Here is a 20,341-nt window from a genome sequence, read left to right on the forward strand (position 1 = left end):
TATTTTAATTATCTATTTAGTTGTCTGTCTCCCCAGCTAGACTGTGAAGGGCTAGGAGGAAGAATGTGAATTGTGTCTTCCTAATCCCCATTGGGGGACATCTGTGTGATTGTGTAGTTCCTGCCACTCTCAAGCAATTGAAATATTTCTTACTTTTAGTTAATTTCCCTCTCTAGATTCTAAAACTTTCTTTAGATTTAACTAAAATCACATCCTAATGTGTTATTTGAGAAAATATGTGCACTGTTCCTTTGTCGTCAAAATGTTATTTTACTTCTGGGATGTTTTCTCTGTTGTACGTGGTACACTTTCATGCCTATGGCTGTCAACATCACTTTCAAGTTCTGTGTAAAGAAATTTGGACAAGAAAGGAAACTGTGTGGCATTAGTTTAATTTAGTATTTTCTAGAAGTTACTAACTGAACCTTTTCTCCTTTTAATTTTTTTTAAAATTAGGTAAGACATTCATATTGTTCAAATATCAAATATGTGCTTTGAGAAGGCTCTCTTCCACCTCTGTCCACATCTATCGACTATCTCTTGGTTCATCATCTTTATCAATTTCTTGTGTGTACTTGCATGATTTATTTATAAAGAGAGGGAAGCTACGTAGCAGACAAGGGCACATGACCAGAGATAGAAAGAACATATAACAGGCCATTTGGAAGAGCATTTATGGGGAAAGAAAATCATGGAAACATAAATAGTTAGCAGATATGTGGTCCCCCATTGCTTATCACTCCGTGAAGTGGCAGATAGGGATATAGATATAGAAAGGGATACAGATTCCTGATACCCATATTTGAGGATCAGGAATCCAGCCCTTGGCTGGTGGGCTGCATAATTCCCTTTCCCTGGCATGAACAGAGGGCTGGGCTGGAGTTCAAATCTTGTGACTGCACCTATGTGACAAGAGTTCAGTGGCCTCAAGACCAAATGCATACCACAGTCTTCTCCAGAGTCAATTGCCTTAGGCTAACAGTTTCTGTGGTGCCCTAGAGGAGATCATCACCATTTCTAAGAAGTCAGCCTACAGGGAATCAAGAAAGTTAAACTTGACTTCTCAGATCACTCCTTATTCCAAGGATTAGATGCTATGTGTCATTATCCACTCATCAGCAACCTATTCCATTTTAACCTCTAAATTCATGAGGCTAGTCTCTGGTATTGTTATAGGAGACACTGGAATGGTTAGGATGGGAATAAGATAACGAAAGCCATGAATATTCCTTTAAGCTCTCTCATAGTGCAGTCTCAGGGAGACCAGCCCTAGTGCAGAGGATAGGTTCCATGTTGCTGAGAGCTCTAGATAACCAGTCTAGGAAGACTAGGATACGGAATGTTCTGACTCCCCACTGGTGTTGATGCATATACGGGTGGCATGTTAGTCTAGGATAAGATGCTCCCTTACTGGTCAACACATAATAGTGATTCTGTTCTAAATCACCTTAGAACTTAGGTTAATCTGCTGGGTCTTTGTGGCACGGGGAATCTTTCTTGTTACTTAGCCTAGATATTTGACAAATTCTATATTTTTGTCATCAGCACAGTTTTTCCCCACCCAGGAATTAGACTATGATCAGGATTGTACTATGCTCTGTCTCCTCCTGTATACATGGCTCAGATTGCTCTTCAAGAAAGAACCTGTGGCAAGGAATGCAGAAAGCTGCCTGTGCCCAGCTATAGGACTTTCAAGATCTCCTGCAGCATCTCAGCTGAGCCTACACTGCTCTTGGTCTTCTCCAAGCCAATGCCTGACCACCATGAGAGAACTAGGGCCTGGACTTTTCTGCTCGTTATTGGACTACTCAGTGGTCATTCTTTGCACTGGAGCTCACCATTGGGCGGATGAGACTTTTTCAGAACACATCACAGCCTGTGCCACTACTGCATAATATTTCTTTCCCCTTATTGGAAACCTACTTACTGGTTTCGTATCTGCATCATGGTCTGAAGGCTTTTCCTCATTCCTTTAGATGTCATAGGTTTCACTCTCAATAAATCTCTTGTACTTTTAACTCTGTCTTGGCATCTGTTTCCTAGAGTATGTTGGCATATGTTGACAAACATACTCTGAGAAGATTGTTTCTTCACACTTGGGCTGGAAGGGACAAGTAAGGTCTTAGAAGAGGTCAAGGAAAACTAATGGCTACATAACCACCCTAACTTGGGTTCAGATTATGTTAAACTGAGGTAGTAAGGGGAAGTCTGTTGACCCATATGAAAATAACAGCCTAGGGGGAGTGATATCACCCATGGAAAATAACATATGTAGTCATTTGAGTCAAGCAGTCTGTAGTCTTTCTTTCATTTGGTGGATATAAGTAATATAGGGAGTTGGCTAAAGTTGGCATCTGTGGCTGCATTTCATAGATCAAAAATATTTCATCCAGTCCTGAAGGATTCATCTCAATCCTCTTCTACTAACTAGGGAGACCATATCATCCTAAAATAAGTAAAGATTCCACTGGCCTAGCATTGTTGACCATAGGATCTAGCATTGAAATTATACAATTAGCTTCATTGCAAAGTACTGGCTGATGTAATTCAATGAAATATGTCAGGATACTGACATATCAGAATATCAGAAGCAGTATTTTAGAAGACATGGTACTGGCTACCAACTTTTTCCAAGACCCAGCACAGTGTGGTAGATGCAACATCATGACATATTTGAGGTCTCTAACTGTTGGAAATGTAATCAAGAATGCAAGGTGGCCTGGATGACAATTTTACTGGAGGGGTCCAGGTGCAAGACAAGTGGTAGGCACTGGTCTTCTTACCTTTTACCAGCACCACTACAACAATCTGAGGTTACAGTCATTCCTCTCCTACCAAGCAATGAGGCTGCTTCTTCTGGGTAAGTGAGACCTTATGTCTCACACCAACTGATAAGACAAACATATCTTTAGATGACATACTAAATATTGGTTTGCATGTAACTTTTTTCATTTAACAATGTGTCCATATAATTTAGATAAATGAACAGTCCTTGTGTTTTCTTCATCCCTGTGGCAATTTCTCTGATCAAAATACTTGACAAGCATGAAAAGGATCTATAAGTATGGCTGCCTTTGTCCCTTTCAAGTCTTAATTTTCAATTTCCATTTGAAAAATTGATATTGGATAGGCAATAAATTACCAGTCTTTTCAAGTGTGAGGAAACTGTTTTTAACATCAGAAAGGCTTACAGACATCTACCTAATTAAAGTTGATCTTTTAGAACTGATTGATTGATGGAACACCCAATGACCAAGAGCTATGAATTCATGTGAGTTTAGTTATATTTCTGATAAATTTTTAATGAATCATAATACATATATATATATATAACATAGTATATATGTATCCATGTGTGTATTGGTATGTATGCATATGAAAAAATGTTAGCATATATAAGGGCAAGATGTAATATTTATTCAGATGCCAATATTTGGTAACCATGTGGAATATTAAGGGATCTTATAGTTATAGAAGCAACAGAGGTATCATCTTAACAGCTGGCATCAGACTTCTTTTTTCTCAGAAGGAAGAATCTTTGTTTAGGAAAATGCCCGTAAGAGCTGTGGGGGATGAGAGAAGGGACCCTAAAGCATGAAAGATCAAAGGCAAGAAAAGAGAAGACTAAATTGCTCTGTGTCAGGTGGGGAGAGGAGTTTGTTTCTACATTGGTGAGCATGAAACAAAGAGGATACATAGAATAAAGCAGAGACTGGAAGGTTGCTGTAGGACTAGGAAAACTTAGAGAGTAGTGGGTCCATAGAAAACCCCTCTTGGGTCATGACTGAGGCCTTTAAAGAGGAATGTTTAATTTGTACTTCAAAGTTTTTCTTTGTAATGTAAAGACATTTGTACAATGTCTTTGTAAAATCCTTTTCCTTTTACTGTCCAGAAATCTTCAGTAAAGTTTATCATGAGTTGCCCTAGATGGCATGTATAGGATGGCAATATGATTAATAAACCAAGAAAGCAGGCAGCCAAAACTTAGAGGTACCCTAGAACATGAAGTTTTGAAAGTTCTGAGAAGTTTCAGGAAGAGTTCTAGAATCTCTAGAGTATGTGTGGGTACTGGTTGATGGTAGGGTAGTTGGGCATTTAGGAAAAACTTTGTTAAACCTCAAAAAACTTTTAAGTCCCCATTTAAAATTTAGGTTTTGTTTATTCAATTACTCACCAAATATTTGAAGACCTACAATGAAGTTCTACTCCTTTATGTCCTGGAGCTCGAGGGATGAGGAAACCATAGTTCCTGTTTTTTTAGATCTTACATTCTAGTGGGAAAGAAAGTTAATAAAAGAGCAAAAATTGTATGCAATATGATGTCAGTTATTAAGAAGTGCTATATGAAACAAAGCAAGGAAAATGAATAAAGTCTTAAGAGATGCTTTTTCACATAGGGTGGTTAGGAAAGGGTTCTCAGAAAAAATAGCATTTGGAGCAGAGCCTGAAAACAGATCTGGGGAAAAGCATTTTAGGTGAATGGTCAGTAAAATAACAATAACAGAGGTTTCTATAAATCACCTAAAAAAAGTTTAATTGGCACTATTTCCATTTGAAGATTATGCTTTTTGTTTTTGTTTTTGAGACAGAAAGAGCACATGAGCACAATCAGGAGCATGAGGAGGGGCAGAGGGAGAAAGAGAGAGAGGCATCCTAAACAGGCTCCACACTCAGTGAGGAGTCAGACTTGGGGAACGATCTCATGGCCCGAGATCATGACCTAAGTCCAAATAAAGAGTTCAACACTTAACCTACTGAGCCACCCAGGTGCCCCTGATGATTATGCTTTTGATAGTGATGGTCGTGGGTATAGTTCACAGGAACAAAATTGTGTATGATCATAACAATACATACAATATTTATATGATTTAACTACTATTCTAAATGGTTGGAGACTTCATGAATATTTGTGTTGTGAATAATAAAGTGGCCTCAATTAAAATATTCCTTAGATATTAGTCAATTTTCTATGAAGTCTTTGTTTAATCACAAAGTTTATGTAAAATAAATACCTAATAAAGCAGAGTGAAAATGATTACAATAATCAGGTATCCGTATTGATGGTGTAACAGTATATGTTATTACTCGATGCTCATTTTAAGGTGAAATTTTCAGTTCAAATATCAGGGTTTTTTTAGAGAGAGAGAGACCATGTGAGTTGTGGGGGAGGGGAGGCAAAGAGAGAGAGAATCTTAAGCAGACTCCATGCCCAGCGTGGTGCCCAATGTGAGGTTCAAATATCCAACTCTGAGATCATGATCTGAGCTGAAATCAGGCACTTAATTGACTGAGGTACCCGGGAGCCTCTCAAATCTCAGTTTTAACATAAGATATGCCTTCTGAATGAATTTTTTTTTTAAAGATTTTATTTATTTATTTGACAGAGAGAGAGAGGTCACAAGTAGGCAGAGAGGCAGGCAGAGAGAGAGGAGGAAGCAGGCTCCCTGTAGAGCAGAGAACCTGATGCGGGGCTCGATCCCAGGACCCTGAGATCATGACCTGAGCCGAAGGCAGCGGCTTAATCCACTGAGCCACCCAGGCGCCCCTGAATGAATTTTTTAAGTATAAACAATATTGTTAACAATAAGCAGTGTGTTACACAGCAGATCTCTAGAACTTACTCATCTTGCATAACTGAAACTTTGTATCCGTTGACAAATACCTCTTTCCTTCTCTTTAAAGCCTTTGGTAACCACCATTCTACTTTCTGGTCTAGGAATTGACTATTTTATATTTCTCATGTAGTGATATCATATTAATTCTTATCACAAAAAGTAGTAATAATAAAGAAGGTGGTAGGAAATTTTGGAGGTAATGAATATGTTTATAGCATAGATTGTGGTGATGATTTCATGGGTGTATACAAAAACCCCACATTACAATGAGATTTTCACCTACTCATTTCATTTTTCTTTTTCTTTTCTCCCTCTCTTTTTTCTTCTTTCCTTCCTTCCTTCCTTCCTTCCTTCCTCTCTCTCTCTCTCTCTCTCTCTCTTTCTTTCTTTCTTTCAAGAGCATGTGTGCACTCCCCAGCCCTTTCCAAGCAGGAGAAGGGGCAGAGGGAGAAGGAGAGAGAGAATCATAAGCAAGCTCCATGCTCAGCACAAAGCCTGACTTGGGGCTCAAACTCACAACCCCAAGATCATGACCTGAGTTGAAATCAAGAGTCAGACACTTAACTGACTGAGCTACCCAGGTGCCCAACATCTACTCATTTCAAAGTGGAATGCTGTAATATTCCATAAAAAAGATATCACTAACTCATTTTTAAAAAAATCATTTCTATTTTTGGGTCTAGGAACAATGTTCTTAACTGTAGCTCAATTTCAACATCAGTTGCTTGAAATAATGATACCCACCTGGCAGAGCGGTTATAAGAATTTGAGGGTAATTACATAATACCACATAAAAAGACTGAAACAAGTTTATTTGAATGCAAATTTATTTATATTTATATAGAAAAAATTTATTACTGACATTTGCTATTTGGCAATTGATAATACTTGTCATACCTTGAATGTTTGACTGTTTCCTTAAAACAGTGGTTATAAATGCTGACAATTTTGACCTCAAGGGAATATCTGACAATAGTTGGAAACATTTTTGGTAATTGTGACTTGGAGACTGAGACTTGGTCTCATTGTAACTATATTTTTTGACCAGTTGGTTTAGGCAATATCATTAAAGCATCTTTGTTCACCTTATGTAAAACACTAGAAAGAAGTTGGTGCTATGTAAAATATTGGATTAGTGCTCATCAAATATTCCCCTCCCTTCTCCTACTGTGAGCATTTGATGCTGGAATCTTTCACTTGTTTTGCGGAAAGGAATGTTAGAAGTTGTGATTCAAATAGAGGCTTTACTGGGCTTAAGTGATTTGCCTTACCTTTTACTCTTCCTCCATTGCCCATTCCTCAACCCAAGCCAAGCCCAGCTGATGTGTGGCAAGCAAAACTGCTTGACTGAGCCCGGCTAAGAGCAGCTCAGGTGCTGATTTGCAGACCCAGGAGCAGGAGAATAAATGGTAGTTTTTGTAAGCTGCTCAGTTTTAAGATGGTTCATTGTACAACATAATTGTGTCAATAGCTGAGTAATACATGATGGATGCATTGAGAAAGACATTATTTACTAATAATGTACTGCATATTCAATGGATCTAAATAGTTAGGAAGATCAGTAATTTGAATACAGGAAGAAAACAATACAATAAGTGGAGATGTTTGTTATTAAAAAGTGTCCCTGAAGATCCTGGCATTTAATTTGGCAAGCAAAGGCTCAAAGATTTCAGAGATACAATTGACATTTACTAATTTGAACATTTGGACATTATTATATCTTGAATATTTGAGCAATCTCTAAAACAGGTAAAAAAATAGTTTTAGCAGTGATCATACAATATTTTGATCTAATGACGTGTATGTACTTTAAAGGGAGACAGGATCCAAAATTGTCATTTGATTCTCAATAGCGTTTGAGGTCTTTTTTATTACACACACATACATACACACACCCTAAAATAACAACAACAACAACAACAAATAATGTCCAAAACAAAAACTAAGGATTCTTGATCCACATAATGGATGCTAGAAAACTGGCCCTTGGGCAGAACTTTCCAGAAGTTTCCTCCATTTCCTGAGAACCCATTACCCACCCAGCCAAATCTGCTGTCTTTTTCTCTTTATTCTACGATACTTATTTGGGCCATGCTTACTGATAGGTTCACTAAGCAGAAGAACTTTGGGGGTAAAAACCACCACGTGTGAGCCATCTGTTGTGGCATATGTGCTGTTGTAGCTACTCAGTGTTTGGCAGTGGTATAATTCTGATTTAAAACTAAATTGGAGTGGAAAAAAAAACCCTCTAAGTTGGAGTGGAAAATAGAAATTGTGATGACTTAGCATTCGTATATACGTATACATGACTTAGCATTTGTAGGTATATTTAGGATGAGGGAAGGATCAAAATAAAGTGGTGAGTCAGAACCTTCTGGGTCTGGAAGGAAGACCAGAGTGTGGGCAGCCTGAAGGATGGTGTCAGTACAGATGGCAGAATATCAGGTTAGCTGACAGCAGCTTCTTCTGACAGCTTATGGTAGAACTGAACATATACATTTCGAAGGCTGGCCGCAGAACTATGACGAACACATTCATGTTGACTTTTTAAATTAACTTTTTTGTTTTGAGATAAATGTAGAGGCACATGTATTTATAAGAAACAATAGACAGCAATCCAGTGTATCTATTACTCAGTTCTCTCCAGTGGCAATTCTTACAAAACCAAAGTAAAATATCATCCCAAAGGTATTGATGTTGACACAGTTAAGATACCTAAGAGTTCCAACACCAAAGGATCTTCATTTTGCCTTTTATAGCCACACTCACTCCCCTCTTGACTCCACTTCCTCCTTCACCCTCGACAATGATTATTTTGTGTTCTGCTCTATAGTTTTGCCATTTTAAGAATGCCATATAAATAAAATTATTTAGTATATAACTTTTTTGGGATTAACTTTTTTCCCCTTAACATAATTTGGTGGAAATTAAATTATATTGCTGAGTGTATCCATAGTTTATTCCCTTTTATCGGTGATTAGCAAACATTGTGTAGATGTGCCACAGTTTGTTTAACCATTCACCCATTGAAGGATATCTGAGTTGCTTGTGCTTTGAGGCTCCTATGAATAAAACTGGAATAAACATTCATTTACAGGTTTTGTTTGGTGAACATGTTTTCGTTTCTGTGGGATAGACGCCCAGAAATGGAATTGCTGGGTTGTACAATAGTTGCATGTTTAGTTTTTAAAGAAATTGACAACTGTTTTTTAATATGGCTGTACCATTTTACATTCCTACCAACAATGTGTGAGTGATCCAATATCTCTACTTTCTCACCAGCATTCTTACCAGCATTTCTTAGCCCTTCTGAAAGATTATAACATATCTCATTGTGATTTTAATTTACATTCCGTAATGGCTAATGATATTGAACATATTTACGTATGCCTATTTGCCATCCACATATCTTCTTTAGTGAAATGTCTTTTATGTCTTTTGTCCATTTTCTAATTGGACTTTTTTTTTTCTGTTGAGTTTTATGAGTTCTTTATATACTCTAGATGAAAGTCCTGTGTTAGATATATGAATTGCAAATATTTTCTAAGTTTATAGTTAGTCTTTTTATTTTCTTAATGGAGTCATTTACAGAGCAAAAATTTTTAATCTTGGTGAAGGCTAACTTATCATTCTTTTTATCGATCATATTTTTAGTGTCAGTGCTAAGTATCCTTACACAAATTTTGTAGATTTTGTCTTATTTTTGTTTGTTTTGTCATTTCATGTTTTATGTTCAAGTCTATGACAGATTTTGAGTTAACTTTTGTACAAAGTGGGAGATTACACAAAGATTCTTTTTGTGCATGTGTCTATGGATGTCCATTTATTCCATCACCACATAGGAAAAGGCTATTTTTCCTCCAATGAATTGCTTTTGCACTTTTGTCAAAAACTCAGTTGAACATATTTGTGTGATTCTCTCTCTGAGTCCTGTGCTCTCTTCCACTGATCTATGTGCATGCCCCTCTGCCAATGCTATATAGTCTTGATTACTGTGGGTGCATGATAAGTCTTGAAATTAGGAAAACTGATTCTTCATGCTGTATTATTTTTCAAAATTGTTTTAGCTATTTCTAGTTCTTATGAATTTTCATCTGAATATTAGAATTATTTTGTCTATATCTACAAAAATGGTTGTTTAGATTTTGGTAGTAATTTTGTTAAAGTTGTGCATCAGTTAGGGAAGAATTGATGTTTTTACTTTGTTGAGTCTTCTAATCCATGAACACGGTGTCTATCGCCACTTTTAAATTTTTCTTTATTTCATCAGTGTTTTGCAGCTCTCAGCAAGTGGGTCCTGTACATGTCTTGTTAGATTTAAATCTAAAAAGTTCTTTTTGAGTACTTGGAAATATTATTGCAAGTGCACACATGCCTATTGGTGACATAGAAATAATATTTTACATGTTCATCTTTTATTCTGTGACCTTACCGAACTCACTTTTAAGTTTTTTTACATGAGATTACATTAAATAGATGTTAATTCTTCTTTAATTATTTGGTAGTATTCTCCAGAGGAATCATCTAAGTGTAGAGATCTCTTTTTTTGGAAGTTTTTTAAGATCATAAATTCAATGAGTGTAAGAGTTATAGGGCTACTCAAGTTATCTATTTAATATCTATTTAATAATTGGTGATTTGGGATAGCCTATGTTTTTCAAGAATTCTGAAGTTGCGTAGTAACCATGGTGACAACAGATCATTTCTAAATCACCAGAGAGAACAGTTAAGGAGAGGAAGCAGAGATTAAGAGGTGCATCTCATTGTTAAAATGTCTAGACTGCCTAGAGCAATCTATACTTTTAATGCCATTCCAATCAAAATTCCACCGATATTTTTCAAAGAGCTGGAGCAAATAATCCTAAAATTTGTATGGAGCCAGAAGAGACCCCGAATTGCTAAGGAAATGTTGAAAAACAAAAACAAAACTGGCGGCATCACGTTACCCGATTTCAAGCTTTACTACAAAGCTCTGATCACCAAGACAGCGTGGTACTGGCATAAAAACAGACACATAGACCAGTGGAACAGAGTGGAGAGCCCAGATATGGACCCTCAACTCTATGGTCAAATAATCTTCGACAAAACAGGAAAAAATATTCAATGGAAAAAAGACAGTCTCTTCAATAAATGGTGCTGGGAAAACTGGACAGCGATATGTAGAAGAATGAAACTCGACCATTCTCTTACACCGTACACAAAGATAAACTCGAAATGGATAAAAGACCTCAACGTGAGACAGGAATCTATCAGAATCCTAGAGGAGAACATAGGCAGTAACCTCTTCGATATCAGCCACAGCAACTTCTTTCAAGATATGTCTGCAAAGGCCAAGGAAACAAAAGCAAAAATGAACTTTTGGGACTTCATCAAGATCAAAAGCTTCTGCACAGCAAAGGAAACAGTCAACAAAACAAAAAGGCAACCCACGGAATGGGAGAAGATATTTGCAAATGACAGTACAGACAAAAGGTTGATATCCAGGATCTATAAAGAACTTCTCAAACTCAACACACACAAAACAGATAATCATATCAAAAAATGGGCAGAAGATATGAACAGACACTTCTCCAATGAAGACATACAAATGGCTATCAGACACATGAAAAAATGTTTATCATCACTAGCCATCAGGGAGATTCAAATTAAAACAACATTGAGATACCACCTAACACCAGTTAGAATGGCCAAAATTAGCAAGATGGGAAACAACGTGTGTTGGAGAGGATGTGGAGAAAGGGGAACCCTCTTACACTGTTGGTGGGAATGCAAGTTAGTGCAGCCACTTTGGAGAACAGTGTGGAGATTCCTGAAGAAATTAAAAATAGAGCTTCCCTATGACCCTGCAATTGCACTGCTGGGTATTTACCCCAAAGATACAGATGTAGTGAAAAGAAGGGCCATTTGTACCCCAATGTTTATTGCAGCAATGGCTACGGTCGCCAAACTGTGGAAAGAACCAAGATGCCCTTCAATGGATGAATGGATAAGGAAGATGTGGTCCATATACACGATGGAGTATTATGCCTCCATCAGAAAGGACGAATACCCAACTTTTGTAGCAACATGGACGGGACTGGAAGAAATTATGCTGAGCGAAATAAGTCAAGCAGAGAGAGTCAAGTATCGTATGGTCTCACTTATTTGTGGGGCATAACAAAGAGCACGGAGGACATGGGGAGATGGAGAGGAGAGGGAGTTGAGGGAAACTGGAAGGGGAGATGAACCATGAGAGACTATGGACTCTGAAAAACAACCAGAGGGTTATGAAGGGGCGGCAGGGGGGGTGGGGGGGGTGGGAGGTTGAGGAACCAGGTGGTGGGTAATAGGGAGGGCACGTACTGCATGGAGCACTGGGTGTGATGCCAAAACAATGAACACTGTTATGCTGTAAATAAACAAATAAAAATAAATATTAAAAAAAAAAAGAGGTGCATCTCAGTACGCACTTACTTAGACTTCAGAGTCTAAAGGCATAATGAACTTGTTTTTCAGAAGCAGGTATAATTCCTTGGAAAATTTAACAGCCACCTGCATTATTTTTTATTTTTTTTTAGTCTGACATTTTTCTTTAATAAAAAAAAAAGATAGATGGGCAAAGATGAATATACAGTTTGATCTCCCACTTCCCCAGGGATTATTGCCACTTTTACTTCTTGGAGGCATCTTCTTCCAGCTCAATCCCTTAATATTTTGTTCCCCAACTTCTACATCTAACAATGCACTTGGGAAGGTTTTCTGGTAACTAGAATTGTTACTGAAGAACAACAAATGGAGTTAGACTGGCTAAAACCCAATAAATTTCTAAATACTGGAAAATGCCCACTTGAAATATAAGTAGCCAGTATTCCATGCTATGCTTCTATTTTTGTTAGGGTAAATAAAATGATTTAAATTCTGGAAGTACAGTAGGAAGGAAGCTGTAGTTTTAGTTGCCTTTTTTTTTTTTTTTTAAGCGTTGGATGCGACCCACCATTTCAAATCAATGTTTTCTTGTTTGCGTGTGTTTTCTTGCTTGTGAAGTGAGGGTAACAAATGTGTTTACTTTGCAGGGTTACTTTGGGGATTAAAATAATGACATTTACCATAAAGGACAGAACCTAACAGTGGTTAGTTGTTGTTGTTATTGTTGTTATATTATCCAACTTATGTTCTTAACCAACAAACATGGCAAGAGAAATGAGGTTAGCAGACTTGCTTCAAGTCCAATGATGATTTTTCCTACTGCGTGAGAATTTACAAATCTCTTGGAAATTTGTTCCCAAAAGAATGCAGCTATATGAGATACAGAACACCAAAACTCCTTGACTGGATGTCACAGTTTATACCTGGCTAGAAAGACCTTTCCTGCAAAACAATCAAAAATAACATGAGGTCAGATACCTTGCAAGGCTGTTTTGGCTGGTGTTACCTTAAGGGTTTTACCTTTTTGGATTTGAGAAGTTACTGAATAATTTCACCCTAGTCAGAGGGCTAGAAGGATCCAGCCAGTGAGGTAGGGGTTCTGAAAGACCTACAGTATCCTTAAAATGAAGTCAAAACTAGATTTAAAATACTTTAAAGTCAGGGTATGTGTTGACTTTCTTTAACCCTTTACTTTAAGCTGACTTGGCATGAATGTGCTGCACATGGTCATTCCTTTCCAAAACTGTGCAGATGACTGCACAGTAGCTGATTCCCATGTGTGCAAAGGAAAATCGGTTCCTTCCTGGCCCTGGTAGCAGATGAAAACTGTAGGCACCTTCTTCCAAGTTTTTCCATGGATGTCTCATGTAAAGCTGGCATTTCCCCCAGCAACAATTTCTCCTTCATCCCTTTCACTGCATGTCAGTCTGGGGTTAGATCTAACAAACTGTCAATGTTTCTGCTTTATTCCCCAGAACGCCTTTTTTTTCCCCCTGCTTGATAGTCTCAGTAGTGACAGATTTCCCTTCCATTTTCCCCTAGCCCCAGATTGTTTTAATTACCACTGCTGTGTTTTTTTTTTTAGATGGTAAACTGTGAAAATGGCCTCTGGTTGTTTAGGTTGCTTAGTTTAAAAAAAAAAAATCCAAAACAACGAAAACAACACTTGCTTGGAGTTAAAAAAAAGAAAAGTTACACAGGACGCAGAGATCTATTGATTTCTTCATTTATTCATTAGGAAGGGAAGTGGAACTAAAGATAAGAGGTAATTCATCTGCTGTGTTCACCCCATTTTGACTACGGAGATTTTTCTTAGTTCGCGCTCTATCGACAGACTGTCTCATGGGGAAAGGGGAGGAGCTGTGACTTTGTCCTTCATGGGGAAGTCTTAGACCTCAAGTCACCATTTCCCTGAACTATTTCCTTCCTAGAGTTCTGAGACAGGGGAGGAAGGTGGGAAGTAAAGCACCTCACTTCCTTGAACAGGCTGTTCTGTAGGGGAGGGTTAGCACAGATTGGACGTTGCAATATCTTTGTTGAGTCCTTAAGGCAGAGTGCACAAGGGAAATCCTCCTTCTTCTAAGCCTCAGTTTCCTTATCTGTAACATGGAGATAATTGATGTAATATATTTGTGTGTGTCTGTATGTTAATGCACAATTATACTGTAGATTGTTGTATTTATGGTAGTTCTTTTCATTCATGATGGAGGATCTTAAAGCTCCTTGACTGACATCTCTTAACAACTTAATCACAATGACTGGCTCATTAAAGAGTTTTTTTTTTAAAGTGCATGAACGAATAAGTGAATGAACTAAAGTGTTGATGTAAGAAAGTGGGAGGAAAGGAAAAAGCGAGATTATGTTTGAGAGAACGCAGCTCATTTTTGACCTCTCAAACACAGGAAACATCTTTAGAGGAAGAAATTCTATTCTCCAGAAGTGGAGGCACTATTTAACTGAAACATCAACGGCGTTCTGCTGAGCATTTAGGTTTAATTTAATGACTATACCTCACACTTCCTTCCTGGAGAAAAATACCTGTCAATAATAATATTAATAATGGCAACAACCAATATTTATTGAGAGCTTACTTCTTTCCTGGCTACTACTCTAATTGCATCACATACCTTACCCCATTTAATCTCAGTTTAATTCTCACAAGGCTGCAAAGTAGGTACAGTTATTATTCCATATTACAGATGAGAAAACTGAGAGACAAAGGTGACAGTGGCAAATTGATAGAGACAGAATTGAGAAACCTCTGAAGACAAACCCAGTGTTAGAATTTTACTTTGGACATTTTCTGTTTTTGTTTTTATCCGCCCCTCACCATGGTGATGGACTTCTTTTTGCCGAACGGCACACAGCCATCCACCTCTCTGTAGGCAATCTAAATATGTCACTGTTCATTAGCTCTTTGTACCAACGATCATACTGTGTCTTTAGAATGTCATATTTGACAATGTGCTAAATAGCCTTCTGCTATGAATAGCCCTCTGTATGAATCAGCTTGCAGACTGGCAGGCTTGTTCTTGTCAAATCGGTTCTAATCTAAGCTCGTCTAATCACAAACCTTCTTTTTCTTCCTCTGCAGCTCTCAGGCAACATTGGATAAATAGTGCTCAGGCTAACAAAAGCTTCTTCCTTCAGCTGGGCATTGCTACTTCCCTTCCTGGCTTGGAAGCATGGTTGCTCTGTTGTTAAACAACTAACAGAACTTTCAGCACTGGGGACAGCATCTTTTAATGAAGTGGTAATGGAATGTAGAGTAGGACATGCCTTGATTAAAAAGGGATACTCTGCTTAAAGATTACAGTCCATTCCCAGTTCTTGATGCAGTTCTGAATTTGCTTCTGGTTACCAAGCTTCCTTTTCAGCCATAGAAGACTGCAATGCAGTTTGTGTATGCTGTGCCTCCAAATAACTTTTAATTAGGCATTTAAATTAGACTGGTGCTGGTTCACTGAATCTAGCGTTTTTATATTTCTCTAATCCAATTATTAGGTGTCTTAATTCCCCAATTCTTGGCTTGCCATTTATTTTAATATTACTTACTACAACATTAAAACTATAATTCCTAGATCTTCTCATAAAAAATGAGATATAAATGTCCAGAATTAAGAACAAAAATTCTAAGCAGTCAAGTTCATAATAAAAAAATAAATAAAACTGTCTTAAGCCATCAAATCCATAACCGAAAACTAGCTATTCTCTAGACAGATGCTGATGAGGGAGAATGAACAGAAATACTCTAAGGTGAAGGAAAAACACACAAGAAATCTTAAGGGACTTTGTTTTTTTTGTCAAGGTACGGGTGAATGGGGGCCTTCTTGCTGAGATGGGCCACTGCACAATCCCACTTCCTTCTCTATGGCCAGATTAAGCGCCCCACTTGGATGGGGGAGCCTGGGTCACTAAGTGAGGAACTAAGTAGGTGGATAGAAGGTCAATGGCCCCTTCAAACATTTATTGAATGCTTTCAGGCATTGTTCTACGTGCTTTTGCCCATCTAGTGCGCACAACATTGTTACAAGGTAAGCACTATTACAACCTCTATGTAGAAAGGGAAACTGAGGCATAGAATACAAGTAACCTATTTAAGTTCACACAGATGTAAGGATTGGGAGCAGGATTTAAAAACAAGTTGTCATGATTTCATTTCTTTTGATGGCTGCATAGTATTCCATTGTGTCATTTGCGACGACATGGATGGAACTAGAGCGTATCATGCTTAGTGAAATAAGTCAATCGGAGAAAGACAACTATCATATGATCTCCCTGATATGAGGACATGGAGAAGCAACATGGGGGGGTAGGGGGATAGGAGAAGAGTAAATGAAACAAGATGGGATTGGGAGGGAGACAAACCATAAATGACTCTTAATCTCACAAAACAAACTGGGGGTTGGTGGGGGGAGGTGGGATTGGGAGAGGGGGAGCGGGCTATGGACATTGGGGAGGGGAGGCGAACCATAAGAGACTATGTACTCTGAAAAACAACCTGAGGGTTTTGAAGGGTCAGGGGTGGGAGGTTGGGGTAACCTGAGGGTTTTGAAGGGTCAGGGGTGGGAGGTTGGGGGAACAGGTGGTGGGTAATGGGGAGGGCACGTTTTGCATGGAGCACTGGGTGTTGTGCAAAAAGAATGAATACTGTTACACTGAAAAAATAAATAAAATGAAAAAAAAGAAAAATAAAAGAAAAAAAAAAAGAAAAACAAGTTGTCTGGTTCTTGCATTTGCACTTTCAACATTCACACTGTTATAAATTTCCAACAAGGTAAGTAGTGTAAACAAGAAAAGGCCAGTCTAAGCTGCCAAGTCGAGTGATCACAATGGTAATCATCCTTGCCTAATATAGAAGTTGTGAAGACTAATTATGTTAGTTCATGTTAAATGCTTAGCTTAGTACCTGGCACAGAATATTATTCATGGTTAACATTAATTGAGAGCATGCTACATGCCTTCAAGGAGGAATGAGCCATTTAGAAACAACCATGATGATGATGAGACACAAGTAAAAAGGAGATGAAGTCTGAAGCAAGGCCTTAAGTGTAGGTTTAGGCATCCCCTTCATTTATGTAGTGCCTTTGACCTTGACTAGTATTGGATGAAGTCAGGAGGTGGGAGGATAAGGAAACAGATACAGGATTGGAAAGGATAGATGACTTGTCTTTCTTTCATGCTGTGGTACATAAAAACTGGGTATTATGTCTAAACAAAACTTGATCCCAATCACTAGCTCTGCGTTGGGCCATCCAAGCCCATCCTCCTCTGAGGCTGGGAGGCCCTATCAAAGCAGTGACTGGTAAAGTCTGATAGGACCCATGGTTTCATTTACCAGAAATTCAAGGAAAACAACTACAAGCCAAACACCTGCAAAGGTCCTCACAAAGACATTTGCTTTGACCTTAAGATACTCATTATCTAAGAGTGAAAATGAAGCATGCTTATAATTACCCAAGAATGTGGGACTGAGATCTGAGGGACCCCTGTAGATACCACTAGTGTGTATCCTCCAGCAATAGCGACCAAGATCTTTTTCATAGATTTTTATCCGGGGATTTGGATCAGATAAAAAATGGAGGAAATGAAGGTTTGGGGAAGTTGTCAGTGAGGTGGTTAGGATATAGGTATAGAGGATGCTTGTTAGCATCTGCGTTAGACTCATTGCATTATCATTATCAACATTATTCACTTCCTTCCACCTTCTTATTCCAATGCATTACTCTTGGCTGCCCCACTGAATTTGCACTGAACATATGATGGGCTTCGACCAAAGGAATGTGAGCAGACATAAGGCAAGCCGTACTTTTGTCAGTTGCCGTGAGAAGAATATGCTTTTGGTAGCCACTGGTCCATGGAGAGATGTGGAGCAGATGTGGACCCGATCTGTGGCCCAGAGGCAACACCAGCCAGTCTGCCACCTGAGATAATGCTATTCTAGTCGACTCATGGAACCACAAACAAGAAAAATAAATGTTTGTTGCTATAAGCCATTGGAGTTTGGAATGTTTGTTATTCACATGACGCAAAAACCAACCAAACAAACAAACAAAAAACAAACAAACAAACAAACCAACCCCAGTACAATAACCACTCTATCTTCTAAGAGTCTTAGTGGGAGAGGAAATTCAGGTATCCATTGCTCACTTTTGAAGCTGAGTAAGGCCATATTCCTTGTCTCCTATGTAGGTTTATTTATGAGATATTTATGAGATAAGGGTGGCTACCTATGACCCAAGATTAGGCAATCATATGGTCTCTGACAGGACTTCAAACCTTGTGCCAATGACTCAAGAACACAGTGACTGTAGGTCATGTATGATAAAGGCGCTGTTGTGACTAGGGTTTTCCAAACAAGAGACTGCTTCTGTGCCTCTTGCTTCCTATTCTCTGTTGCTCTGTTTGTATCTACCTCCTCTAAAACTCAACCAGCCACTCATTTTGGGTATTTTGGGCCCTCAGTATTTTCCCAATATATTCCCCATTACCTAAATAAGCCAGAGTCAACATCTAATGCTTGTAACCAATACCTCTAAATCACTAATACTAATATTGCTAATGCTACCTCAGAACACAATTTATTCAGGGAAACAGCCTTGGTCACATTGGAGTACTTTTGGGTGCTATTATTAATATGCCATATTGAGAGCTGCATGTCTGTGCCTCTTAAGTTTCCTCCTATATCCCCTCCCTTAGATAGGTATTTGTGATGAGAAATCACCCTGGCTTTTGGTTCTACTAAAGTGCATCAATAAGGCTTTTGAAGCCGTAGGGATCTTTGAATTTCCTACGGTGTGAGATAAGGCTCTTTCTCATTACTCTAAGAATAGCCCAGCTCCCAAAGCCATTCAGAAATCCACAGAGGGAGATCTGGCCTGCAGGCCTTGCAATAAACTCTTATTAACACTATCAAAAGTAATCTGCTTTTGTCTTGACCTCACTTTAGATTCTCGGCAGGTATAATGGACAGATTTGTAGAGTTTCCTTTTCCCTTTTAAAAGACTAGATAAATGTCCCCTTTCTCTCATCAGATTATAAAAGTCCAATGTAAATGGAAAGTTCATTGCTTTCCTTGATAACAGATGTAATTTTCCCAATTGATGCCCCTCTGTCAGAAGACACATGAGATAACCCTGGAGATTGTTTTCCGTGAAACCAGGCTAAGAATAAGTTTAATTTCCCACACCATGCACTTTAACCTTTCTCAGACTGATGCAGGGAGAAAGTGTTTTGTATCAACTTTGAGTATAGAAAAGTTATCTGTTTTCTGCAGCTCCCAGTTCCATTTGGCCATGTTGGGCACAGGCAGTTTGGTTTTAATTGGCCCCAATGTCCAAGTCTTCCAATTAGATTAATTTCTTTATCACTGATTTATTTTGGGGGGGGGGAATGGGTGGGACCACTGAGGGGAGGGGAGAAAGATTACTAACACTGATGCTGCTTTAGCACTGACTGTTAGTCATCTGAGTCAGCTCAGGCTCAAAGTGTAGTTAAAAGTACATCAAAATAACACTCATTGAATATAGCATTTCATGTAGTTCAACACATTTTCTGTCCTCTCGGCTTCTCCTCACACAGTTCTCTGCAGAGTAGGAAGTCTCTGTATCCCTGTGACTTGGGAAAATCAGGGTGCATGCAAACATCAGGAAGTTTGACCCCATGCACACAGTAAAACAATACTAGCTACGAGTTGGGTTATGCGTCATCAGACTCTTGACTCATTCCCCTTCCATAACTAACAGGATAGGTGTGGGCCTAGAGGACAGGGAAAGGGTTTGAAACCTGAAGACCAGAGCTGTGGTTTCACCTGTGCTCCATCCTGATAGTTTTTTGTGTGTGTGTATGTGTGTGTGTGTGTGTTTGTGTGAAGGCTGAGCTACGTTTTCTCATCTGTGAAATGGGAACAATAACAGGGGCGCCTGGGTGGCTCAGTAGGTTAAAGCCTCTGCCTTCGGCTCAGGTCATGATCTCAGGATCCTGGGATTGAGCCCCACATTGGGCTCTCTGCTCAGCAGGGAGCCTGCTTCTTCCCTCTCTCTCTACCAGCCTCTCTGCCTACTTGTGATATCTCTATCAAATAAATAAATAAAATATTTTTAAAAAATGGGAACAATAACAATGCCTGGGTTAAAATGAGGTAATTTTCATGGAAAAAATTTTTGAAAGTGCGAAGTTTAATAAAAATAAAATTAGTGTATTATGTACTTACAATAATAATGGATATTTATTGAGCACTTACTATGCAGTAGGCATGACACAATTCATTTTGTCTTTTATATTGTGAAATAAAACATACATATAAAAGTTCTTAAAACATC

The sequence above is a fragment of the Meles meles genome, chromosome 16 (genome assembly GCF_922984935.1).
Source record: "Meles meles chromosome 16, mMelMel3.1 paternal haplotype, whole genome shotgun sequence".
Lineage (NCBI taxonomy): Eukaryota > Metazoa > Chordata > Mammalia > Carnivora > Mustelidae > Meles > Meles meles.